The sequence below is a fragment of the Macaca nemestrina genome, chromosome 7 (genome assembly GCF_043159975.1).
Source record: "Macaca nemestrina isolate mMacNem1 chromosome 7, mMacNem.hap1, whole genome shotgun sequence".
Lineage (NCBI taxonomy): Eukaryota > Metazoa > Chordata > Mammalia > Primates > Cercopithecidae > Macaca > Macaca nemestrina.
Window position 1 is genome coordinate 102,807,595 of NC_092131.1, and position 11,193 is coordinate 102,818,787.

The 11,193-nt window shown below is 46.7% G+C and overlaps 1 pseudogene; it reads right to left on the minus strand.

Annotated features, from left to right (window-relative positions):
* Nucleotides 1–200: 200 nt before the first annotated feature.
* On the minus strand, nt 201–5,739 carry LOC112427807 (uncharacterized; annotated as a pseudogene).
* Between the last annotated feature and the right edge of the window lie 5,454 nt (nt 5,740–11,193).

Genomic DNA, 11,193 nt, shown 5'->3' on the forward strand with positions numbered 1-11,193 from the left:
AATTGCTTGAACCCAGGAGGTGGAGGTTGCAGTGAGCCGAAATCATGCCATTACACTCCAGCCTGAGTGACAGAGGGAGACTCCATCTCAAAAAAAAAAAAAAAAGAATTAACAACAACGTGGGAATAGAAGTAATTTTAAATGCTCAGGACATTAAATGCAGGACTGTGACTCCATATTGCCATTTAGTATGCTTTGTATTATAGGATATAAAAACTAACCCCTCTGTCTATGGAATGTTAAGCTGACACCCAAGACAGTCAAAGCCTCCCATAATCCAATAGCCCACTCTATTTTCTGGTTGTACCAAAAAATAAACAAGCAGCGAATGGTTTCACCTTTTAAAAAAAGCATTTACACTTAAAAAATGGGATTAGGTGTGATTCCCTCCTTCTTAAAAATGTTTCTGGCTAACTCTCTTTTCAGACTCAGCCCGCCTGCACCCAGGTGAAATAAACAGCCATGTTGCTCACACAAAGTCTGTTTGGTGGTCTCTTCACATCGATGGCATGACATTTTGGTGCCGTGACTCGGATCAGGGGACCTCCCTTGGGAGATCAATCCCCTGTCCTCCTGCTCTTTGCTCTGTGAGAAAGATCCACCTATGACCTCTGGTCCTCAGACCAACCAGCCCAAGGAACATCTCATCAATTTTATTTTATTTTATTTTTTTGAGGCGGAGTCTCGCTCTGTCGCCCAGGCTGGAGTGCAGTGGCGCGATCTCGGCTCACTGCAAGCTCCGCCTCCCGGGTTCCCGCCATTCTCCTGCCTCAGCCTCCCGAGTAGCTGGGACTACAGGCGCCGCCACCACTCCCGGCTAATTTTTTTGTATTTTTAGTAGAGACGGGGTTTCATTGTGTTAGCCAGGATGGTCTCGATCTCCTGACCTCGTGATCCGCCCGTCTCGGCCTCCCAAAGTGCTGGGATTACAGGCTTGAGCCACCGCGCCCGGCCCATCTCATCAATTTTAAATCAGGCAGGAATGTCAGGCCTCTGAGCCCAAGCCAAGCCTTCGCATCCCCAGTGACTTGCACGTATACACCCAGATGGCCTGAAGTAACTGAAGAATCACAAAAGAAGTGCAAATGCCCTGCCTCGCCTTAACCGATAACATTCCACCACAAAAGAAGTGAAAATGGCCGGTCCTTGCCTAAAGCGATGATATTATCTTGTGAAATTCCTTTTCCTGGTTCAAAAAGCTCCCCCACTGAGCACCTTGTGACCCCCCATTCCTGCCCACCAGAGAACAATCCCCCTTTGACTGTAATTTTCCTTTACCTACCCAAATCCTATAAAACAGCCCCACCCTTATATCCCTTGGCTGACTCTCTTTTTGGACTGAGCCCGCCTGCACCCAGGTGAAATAAACAGCCATGTTGCTCACAAAAAAAAAAAAAAAAAAAAAAAAAAATTGTTTCTAGGCCGGCCATGGTGGCTTACACCTGTAATCCCAGTACTTTGAGATGTCAAGGCAGGCATATCTCTTGAGCTCAGGAGTTTGAGACCAGCCTGGGCAACAAAGTGAGACTCTGTCTCTACAAAAAATACAAAAAAGTAGCCAGGCATTGTGGCATGCACCTGTGGTCCCAGCTACCCAGGAGGCTGAGGTGGGAGGATGGCTTGGGCCTGGGAGGCAGAGTGCAGTGAGCTGAAATGGCGCCACTGCACTCCAGTCTGGGCATCAGAGCCAGACCCTGTTTCAGAAAAAAAACCACTATTATTTTGTAAACTTGCATTTACGAAATAGTTGATGAAAATATTTATCTCGATGGTACAAAAAGGGAGATGGGGACCACTGATAAAACATGGTATGTGATTTAATCAGACTTGGCTTCTTTCTCTCCAGCTTCATCAGCTGGAGAGAAATCATTTTAGTTTCTCCATTTGCTGCAGGTAAATCTTCTTTAGTTTCCTAGTTAGCCACTTAGGCCTGTTTTCCCTTTGCTCCCCTTTCCCCTTTTGTTTGCGCTTTTTTGTCCGAAGATTTATCCTTCTCTGCTGCCTTTTTCAGCTTCGTTTCCACTGTTGCAGGAGCAGGTTAGCTGACAACCTCCTCCTGGGCTCTTCCTTGGAAGCTGCGTCTGTGGAGCAGAACTTCCTCTTCCTCTTTGGCAGTGGGGAGGGTGCGTGCCCAGTGCTGCTGGCTGTGGAGGAGCTGGGCTGCCTTGCTGCTCACAATAAAAAGATTTGATGAAGGCAAGAGTGCCCTGATTAAGGGAGGAGACCACCCCTCATATTGTCTTATGCCCAATTTCTGCCTCCAAAGAAAGAAGAAGTAAAAACTAAAAGGGAGAAATGGAATCCACAGGCAGATAGCCCAGCACCACGCATTGGGCCTCGTAGTTAAAAATCAACCCCTGACTTGGCCGAGCGCGGTGGCTCATGCCTGTAATCTCAGCACTTTGGGAGGCCAAGGCTTGCAGATCATGAGGTCAGGGGTTCAAGACCAGCCTGACCAACATGGAGACACCCCGTCTCTACTAAAAATACGAAATTAGCCGGGGTGGTAGCACATGCCTGTAATCCCAGCTACTCGGGAGGCTGAAGCAGGAGAATTGCTTGAACCCTGGAGGCGGAGGTTGCGGTGAGCCGAGATTGCGCTATTGCACTCCCGCCTGGGCAACAAGAGTGAAACTCCATCTCAAAAAATAAAAATAAAAAAAATAAATCAGCCCCCGACCTAACTGCTTGTGTTATCTACAGATTCCAGACATTGTATGGACAAGCATCGTGAAAATCCTATCCTGTTCCATTCTGATTATCGGTGCATGCAGCCCCCAGCCACTTACCTGCTGCTTGTTCAATCGACCACAACCCTTTCACGTGGACCCCCTTAGAGTTGTGAGCCCTTAAAAGGGATGGGAATTGCTCACTCAGGGAACTCAGGTTTTGGAGACGTGAGTCTGCTGATGCTCCCAGCTGAATAAAGCCCTTTCCTTTTCTACAACTCGGTGTCTGAGGGGTTCTTGTCTGCGGCCCGTCCTGCTACATGATGAAGCCGGGAGAGCAGCAGGCTGAAGCTGAGCCTCTGCTGGGAGAAGCTTTGCCGGAAGAGCAAAAATAGAGGGGCCTGTTGGTGGCAGGTGGGGAGAGGAGAGAGCTTTGCGTTGGCTGGGGTCCACACTCAACCCAGGTGTTACTGGAAAGGGGTCCTGATACAAACCCCAAGAGAGAGTTCCTGGATCTCTCCCAAGAAAGAATTCAGGACGGATCCATAGACTAAAGTGAAAGGAAGTTTATAAAGAAGTGAAGGAATAAATAAGGGCTACTCCAGAGGCAGAGCAGCCCCAAGGGCTACTGGTTGCCCATTTTTATGGTTATTTCTTGATTATATATGCTAAACAAGGGGTGGACTACTCATGTCTCCCCTTTTTAGACCATATAGGGTAACTTCCTGACGTTGCCATGGCATTTGTAAAGTGTCGTGGCACTGGGGGGAGTGTAGACATGAGGATGACCAGAGGTCATGCTTGTGGCTATCTTGGTTTTGGTGGATTTTGGCCGGTTTCTTTACTGCAAACTGTTTTATCAGCAAGATCTTTATGACCTGTATCTTGTACCAATCTCCTGTCTCATCCTGTAACTTAGGAAGCTTAACTGTCTGGAATGCAGCCCACTAGGTTTCAGCCTCATTGTACCCAGCTCCTATTCAAGATGGAGTTGCTCCGGTTCAAATGCCTCTGACTCTGGGACGTGGGCCCTCAAATGTGGTACCGGGGGGACATGGCCCAGGGCATCTTCAGCATGGGCCTGTCCTGTGAGGGATGGCAAGGAGAGACATCAGCGTTTGGGATGTAGGTCCAGTACCCTGAGAATGGAGTGGCCTGACACAGGTCACAGACCACTTGAAGCAGCTGCAGATGGCAGCCTTGTGGATGCGATTGCAGCCTGCAGTCTTTCCTAGAGGTGCAGGGGCCAAGAGAAAAACGTTCTTTTTGCTATCTGAAGGTTCACTGAGAATCACTGACAAAACGCAGACTAACAGGCCAAAAAGCATACAAACCTATTTGATCACAATTTTATGTGATGGAGGAAACTTCAGAATGAAGACCCCGAAGATACAGAGGAAGCTGTCCATTTTTATGCTTAGGTTCAGAAAAGTATGAGTGGTCATGTAGAACTGTGATTGGACAAAACTCTAATGTTAATAGGCCTAGTGGGGAAATACAGCAAGGCCTGTCTGTATATTTTCTTCTTGGCCTCTCTGTGGAGCATTCTTGCCTTCTGGGTATGGGGCAAGACTCTCTGTGGAACGGGGATCTTGTGACCTACTATCGAACAAAGTAGGTTAGATAATTTCTTTTTCTTTCTTTCTTTTTTTTTTCTTAAGACAGGGTCGGGCCGGGCGCGGTGGCTCACGCCTGTAATCCCAGCACTTTGGGAGGCCGAGGCGGGCGGATCACAAGGTCAGGAGATCGAGACCACGGTGAAACCCCGTCTCTACTAAAAATACAAAAAAAAAATTAGCCGGGCGCGGTTGTGGGCGCCTGTAGTCCCAGCTACTCGGGAGGCTGAGGCAGGAGAATGGCGGGAACCCGGGAGGCGGAGCTTGCAGTGAGCCGAGATCGCGCCACTGCACTCCAGCCTGGGCGACAGAGCCAGACTCCGTCTCAAAAAAAAAAAAAAAAAAAAAAAAGACAGGGTCATTCTGTTGCCCACACTGGAGTGCAGTGATGTGATCCTGGCTCACTGCAGCTTTGACCTCCCAGACTCAGCTGATCCTTCTGCCCCAGCATCCCCAGTGGCTGGGACCACAGAGCATGTGCTACTGCACCTGGCTAAGTTTTAAATTTTCTGTAGAGAGGAGGTTTCGCCATGTTGCCTAGGCTCATCTAGAACTACTGGGCTCAAACAATCCACCTGCCTCCACCTCACTAGGTGCTGGGATTATAGGCATGAGCCACTGCACCTGGCCTGGTCAGATGATTTCTTTACAGCCATGTTTTACACAGAAAAAGGGAGGAAGTTAGAGTAATATTTTGGGGTTTGATGGCTGGCTTTGGGGAAAAGGGGTTCTGGTTTCGAAGGCCTGCCTTGGGGAAGAGAGACTCTAGTTGTTGTGGCTAGCCTTGGGGGCCAGAGACAGGAGGCAGGAGAAGATCGGAGAGAAACTTTTGCTTCTGAGGTTGCTTTTGAGGCCTCCAATTTGGAGGAGCATCTTTTGAGCCCCAGTCGCAGCATAGGGGAAAATGGTCATAATACTTAGAGAGGGTAAGAAGAAGGCTGTGGGTCCCTGCGGGGAAGTTCAGGACAGCACTCGTGCAGGAGTTCTCTGGGAGGTACTGGAAAGCAAATAGGGGACTGTCACCCCAGGAATGCAGGAAACAGGGTTCGGTGCTAACTCAGAAGGGGGAGGGTGTTGGGAGACCCTCCTGATCCTCCCTCCCAAACACATCCTTCAGGGAGTTCAAGCAGCAAGTGGCTACCCACATGCTTTTTCATGGAGAAAATAGAATTTTATCTGGTGTGGGGTTTTGAGAGTTCAGCTGACATTCCTGGCAGCTGAAAGGCATTAAATCTGCAGTCAGAAGGCCTTATGGAGAGACATTCAGAGTGTGCTGTGTGTGATTCAAGCAGTCTGACCTGTCTCTGAGAGCCATTGTGGTTTTGTTGAGATGGGCACTGGGCATTTGCGCTTTGTTAGTCCTGGATGAGCTTGTTTCCCCATGGGACTTGGAGCTTCTCCTGGTCACCTTCATGTTCCATTGGCATCCAACACAGGCTTGCCAGATAGGACATGCTCAGTAGGAGGATGGAAAATTTAATAAACCATTTGAAAATTTCCAGAGCCATTTTGCAAATATAAATCAACTGAGGCTTATAAATAATTAGAGGGATCTGTCTGGTGTTCTGTAGGACACCCTACTTTTGTTCTTTCCCCTCCAACCCTAGTAGAAAAGAAATTTTTAGCATGATAATGAGGCAAAGTCAGGTTAGGAGAGGTCATGAAAAAAGGTTTGTCTGCCTGCAGATTCTCACCTTGGTGAATCTGAAAGACCCAAGACCCCTGGAGTAGGTAAGTCCCCATCTCTGCCCACTCCTCTAGGATGGAACCAGGAACGAGGCTCCAGGACCACACATGTCAGCTGTCAGGGTGGTACCAGGCTTGCAGGGAGGGCAGAGAGGACAAAAAAGGGAAAGAGAGGAATACCAGAGGGAAAAAGGGATGCCTGGATCTCTATCCAAGCCCTGCCCATATGGGAAAAATAAAAAGTAATGTTTTGCACCACCCTATGAAATTGCTCATTGACTAAGATTTTGTTCCAGTTAAGGAATAATATCCGCAATACCTTCTTGAGTATTGTGATGAGGGGGTTAAGCAGCCAAGCATGTTGCTGATATTTTGAACAGGAGATATCACCCCCTAAAATGCCACATTGTTATGCTGATTGCTTCAAACTGAAGGCATCTGGGAAAACAGTGGATACACAGAGGGGCTTTTCCTGAATTTCCCTTATCTGAGTAAAGGTAGATTCTCCAGAAGGAAGCCAATTGTCGTGAAAACCCTCCCTAGAAATTTGTATCTATCAGGAAGATTAACATGTCGCAGGACTCAAACCTAGGAGAGATTAAAGTTAACGTTTCATCCAGACAGTCTATTACCTATTCTTCTGAAGGCTCATCCGTTTTTTTTTTTTTTTTTTTTTTTTTTTTTTTTGAGACGGAGCCTCGCTCTGTCGCCCAGGCTGGAGTGCAGTGGCGCGATCTCGGCTCACTGCAAGCTCCGCCTCCCGGGTTCCCGCCATTCTCCTGCCTCAGCCTCCCGAGTAGCTGGGACTACAGGCGCCCACAACCGCGCCCGGCTAATTTTTTTTTTTTTTTTTTGTATTTTTAGTAGAAACGGGGTTTCACCGTGGTCTCGATCTCCTGACCTTGTGATCCGCCCGCCTCGGCCTCCCAAAGTGCTGGGATTACAGGCGTGAGCCACCGCGCCCGGCCTTTTTTTTTTTTTTCATAACCATCTGTATGTAGGTGGCCTACATACCCCACTCCCCTCTCCCCTAGATGGGTAAGGATGTTTCAGTCAATGACAGACCACATGTAAAATGGTGGCCCCATGAGAAAAAAAGGGAGCTAATTTTTTTTTTCTTTTTTTGAGACAGGGTCTCACTCTTGCCCAGGTTGCAGTGCAGTGGGCTGATTCATGGCTCACTGCAGCCTCGACCTCCTTGGCTCAACCAATCCTCCTGCCTCAGCCTCTGAGTAGCTGGGACTATAGGTGCACACCATCATACTGGGCTAATTTTTTAATTTTTTTGTAGAGGCAGGGGTCTCACCATGTTGCCCAAGCTGGTATTGAACTTCTGGCCTCAAGTGATCCTCCCATCTTGGCCTCCCAAAGTGCTGGGATCACAGGTGTGAGGCCATAGGCCTGGCTGAGCTGAAAAATTTCTATCATCTAGTGACACCTAGCCTTGGTAATATCATAGTGTAACATATTATCTTTTCTATGGTTAGACATGTTTAGATACACAAATAGTCACCATTGTGTTACAGCTGCCTACAGTAGTCAGTGCAGTAACATACAGTAAAGTTTATAGCCTAGGAGTAATAGGCTATACCTATAGCCTAGGTGTGTGGTAGGCTATGCCATCCAGGTTTGTGTAAGGGCACTCTATGATGTTCCCACAATGATGAAATTGACTAATGGTGCATTTCTCAAACATATCCCATTCCTTAAACAGTGATGATTAGAAAACTTCATTGGGTTACTGGCTTTTTGCTTTTCTGTGATGCCTCTGTTGGGGGTCATAAAACAACAGCCCAAAAACAAGGCCTCAGAGGCAGCTCTCTCTAACCTTCTAATCTCCTGTTTCTAGACTCGCATTCTCTCTAGAGGCTAGCCATAGAAACTAGAATCCCTCTTTCCCAAGGGAGGTCATGAAAACCAGACCCCTTTTCTCCAAAGCCAGCCATAAAATCCAAAAATATTACTAACTCTGCTGCCACCCCAGCCTTTCTGTGTAAGAACTGGCTATAAAGAAATTTACCTTTTTTTTTTTTTTTTTTTTTTTTTTTTTTTTTTTGAGATAGAATCTCTCTCTGTTGCCCTGGCTGGAGTGCAGTGGCATGATCTTAGCTCACTGCAACCTCTGCTTCTTGGGTTCAAGTGATTCTCCTGCCTCAGCCTCCCGAGTACCTGGGACTACAGGTGTCCACCACTGTGCCTGGCTAATTTTTGTATTTTTAGTAGAGATGGGGTTTCACCATTTTGGCCAGGCTGGTCTTGAACTCCTGATCTTGTGATCTGCCCACCTTGGCTTCCCAAAGTGCTGGGATTACAGGCATGAGCCACCATGCCCAGCCTTTTTTTTTTTTTTTTTTTTCAGATGGTTCAAGTGATTCTCCTGCCTCAGCCTCCCGAGTAGCTGGGATTACAGGCATGCACCACCATGCCTGGCTAATTTTTTGTATTTTTAGTAGAGATGGGGTTTCTCCATGTTGGTCAGGCTGGTCTCAAACTCCTGACCTCAGGTGAGCTGCCTGCCTCATCTTCTCAAAGTGATGGGATTACAGGTGTGAGCCACTGTGCCCGGAAGAAATTGATCTATCTTATCTGACCTATCTTGTAGCTCATAAGACCTCTGTTCCAGAGAGGGTCTTGCCCCATACCCAGAAGGAAGGAATGCTGCACAGAGGCGCTAAGAAGAATTACACAGAGAGGCTTGCTGGGTTTCCCCACTCAGTCTATTAGCGCTGCATCATACCCTTTTGACCGATCACGTTTCTGAATGTCCATACCATGTGGAACCTGAGCATAAAAATGGACAATTTTCCTATATCCTTGAACCTTCTTTCTGAAGGTTCTCATGCCACATAAAACTAGGATCAAATAAATTTGGGCACCTTTTCTCCTATTCATTCACCATTTGTCAGGTGATTTTTCAATAAACCTTCAGAGGGCAAAGGGTAAGTTTTCCCTTTGCCCCTACACCCTGCTTCCCACTCCCATACAAATAAATGTGTATGCTTTTTTTCCTGTTAACCTGTCTATTGCCAGTTTTTTTTTTTTTTTTTTTTTTTTTTTTTTTTTTTTGAGACGGAGTCTCGCTCTGCCGCCCAGGCTGGAGTGCAGTGGCCGGATCTCAGCTCACTGCAGGCTCCGCCTCCCGGGTTCATGCAATTCTCCTGCCTCAGCCTCCCCAGTAGCTGGGACTACAGGCGCCCGCCACCTCGCCCGGCTAGTTTTTTTTGTATTTTTTAGTAGAGACGGGGTTTCACCGTGTCAGCCAGGATGGTCTCGATCTCCTGACCTCGTGATCCGCCCGCCTCGGCCTCCCAAAGTGCTGGGATTACAGGCTTGAGCCACCGCGCCCGGCCTATTGCCAGTTTTTTGTTCGTATGTTTGTTTTGTCTTTTCCTAGCAGACTTAAAGACTGGAACCAACAGTTTCATCAGTGGAAGAAAACTAGAGAATTGGAAGATCTGATCCCTGCAGTAGTGGTGGAAATTCAGGAGGTCCGAGGGCCCCAGGGACTTGAGCAAAGAAGTAGGACATGGAGTGAAGCACCTGGCAGAACAGTCCTCTTTGAAAGGGAGACTGGGTCTAGGTTCAGCAAGAGCTTGAGAACATGATGCTTCTGTAACATTTACTGAGCACCTATTGTAAGCCAGGCATTGTGATCACAGAGAAGGAAGAGACTGTAATTTCTCTTGAGGAACTAATGGTCTTGGGGAACAAGAAAGGATATGGGAACAAAACAAATTTTAACTCCTTTTATATACCTGGGCTTGTGCAAGTTACAACTACAGTCGGCCCTTTGTATCCACAAGTTCTACATCCTTGTATTCAACCAGCTGTGGATTGAAAATATTTGTGAAAAAAATACAACAATGAAAAATAACACAAATTTTAAAATACAGTATAACAAGTATTTATATAGCACTTACATTGTATTAGGTATTATTAGCAATCTAGTGATTATTTAAAGTATAGGGGCTGAGCACAGTGGCTCACTGTGGGAGCCTGAGCACTTTGGGAGGTTGAAGTAGGAGGATCTCAGCACTTTGGGAGGCTGAGGTAGGAGGATTGCTTGAAGTTAAAAGTTTAAGACCAGTCTGGGCAGCACGATGAGACCCAGCCACTACAAAAAAAAAAAAAAAAATTAGCCAATATGGTGGTGTGAGCCTGTGGTCCCAGCTACTTGGGAGGCTGAGGTGGGAGGATTGCTTGAGCTTGGAAGGGCAAGGCTGCAATGAGTTGTGATCATGCCACTGCACCCCAGCCTGGGCAACAGAGGGAAACCATGTTTCAAAAAACAAAAACAAAAACAAAAACAAAAAAAAAAGAAAAGAAAGAAAAGAGAAAAAGACTGTGATAGTCATCATTTAGTATTATTTCCTTGTTAACCATTTTTATAGCCTGTGAAGTTCAAGTGTTTACCTAAGTAAGAACATTAAGGTTAAATAAAGTTTTTTTTCTTTTGTTTTTTGGCCAATAACTCGGGATTTAGCTGTTTCCATCAAACCAACAATTTAATTAAATACCTTATTTATATAAATTTACACGAAGATAGTAACCCTCATGCCAAATTTTTAGGTTTTTTTGAGAGAGAGTTTCACTCTCGTCACCCAGGCTAGCGTGCAATGGTATGATCTCAGCTCACTGCAACCTCCACCTCCCAGGTTCAAGTGATTCTCTTGCCTCAGCCTCCCAAGTAGCTGGGATTACAGGTGCGTGCCACCACTCCCAATACATTTTTGTATTTTTAGTAGAGATGGGGTTTGGCCATGTTGGCCAGGCTGGTCTCAAACTCCTGACCTCAGGTGATCCGCCCACCTCAGCCTCCCAAAGTGCAGGGATTACTGGCATGAGACAGCACGCCTGGCTGACATAATATTTAGGAGAGATAAATATGAAACCACTTGACCAATAAATCTAAACAATCATGTATGTTAAGAATTCTGAAGACATTTCTAATTTTATCTTACCAACTAAAACCAGCTTATTAAGGATTTACTTAAGTCACGTGAACTTGAAAAAGCATTTGGGCTTAAAGTTCCTATTTTTCTTTTTCTTTTTTTTTTTTTTGAGATGGAGTCTTGCTCTGTCACCCAGGCTGGAGTGCAGTGGCCGGATCTCAGCTCACTGCAAGCTCCGCCTCCCGGGTTCACGCCATTCTCCTGCCTCAGCCTCCCGAGTAGTTGGGACTACAGGCGCCTGCCACCGCGCCGGGCTAGTTTTTTGTATTT